This window comes from Ursus maritimus, unplaced genomic scaffold (genome assembly GCF_017311325.1).
Source record: "Ursus maritimus isolate PB19 unplaced genomic scaffold, ASM1731132v1 scaffold_5, whole genome shotgun sequence".
NCBI classification, from domain to species: domain Eukaryota; kingdom Metazoa; phylum Chordata; class Mammalia; order Carnivora; family Ursidae; genus Ursus; species Ursus maritimus.
Genome location: NW_024426663.1, coordinates 51,961,013 through 51,961,969, shown reverse-complemented (window position 1 = coordinate 51,961,969; position 957 = coordinate 51,961,013).

Below are 957 nucleotides of genomic sequence, written 5' to 3'. Positions count from 1 at the left end.
TTTTTTTTTTTTTTTTTTTTTTTTTTTTTTAATGAATGGAGGGCGGAGGAGACTGCTGCAGCTGGCTCAGCTGCGCGGGTTGTACCCCCTCCCAGCCTGCGAGAGGAGGTAAAGGCCACCTTCACGCCACTGCGGGCCTGGGCAGGAACCGTCAGTGTCGTTGGGGGGCGGGGGGCACCGCGGCCTTTGAATCCTGGGCCAAGTGCTGGGTGGGGAGGACTCACCTAGATCTAGAGATCTCGACCGGCCGCAGGCGTGGGGGGCGGGGCGGGAGACGTGAAGACCCCGGCGTGGGGCCTTAACTTTCTCTAGCCTAGGGGCGTCGGGGGGAGGGGTCTTGAAGCTGCGCTTACCGAAAATTAAAATGTCAAATGTCCCTAGCACGGAAGGGCATTGTGGGGGTTGCTTGAATGAATCTGGTTCCATTCCTAAGACTGAGTCTTCCTTGAGTGAGTACAGACCACCCCACCCCCCACTCCACCATTTCTTGGGTGTGGAGAGCGACGGGGCCGAGGCCTCTTCCATTTCCAGTACCCTCTGCCCCCGGGCCGACGCTGGCTACTCATCTAGAGGCCGGGCTCTGGCCTTGCAGCGCCACCTCCCACCCCCTGCCATACCCCAGTGTAATGTCCTCAGTGCCTTCGCGCCTGCCCGCCCTAGGCTGCGCTGACTTAGCTGCTCCCCTCTCCACCCCTTTGCGTTTCCCAACTCTCACGGGACGCGGGCCTGAGGAGCCTCTGTCCACGGAAGGCCACGGCCCTCTGCTGCAGTGGGAGCCTATCCCCATTCACCCCCATCAGCTACCCTACAGGGAAGCGGGAGCAGCCCAGAATTAGCCAGGTGTATGGGTGGAGCCGGCCGAGCAGAGGATGCTGCCGGAGTGGCCTTGGGATTAAATAACAAGAGGGTTCTTGAGCCGCGGAGGAAATGGAAATGGCCAGGGATCCTTTCGTTGCA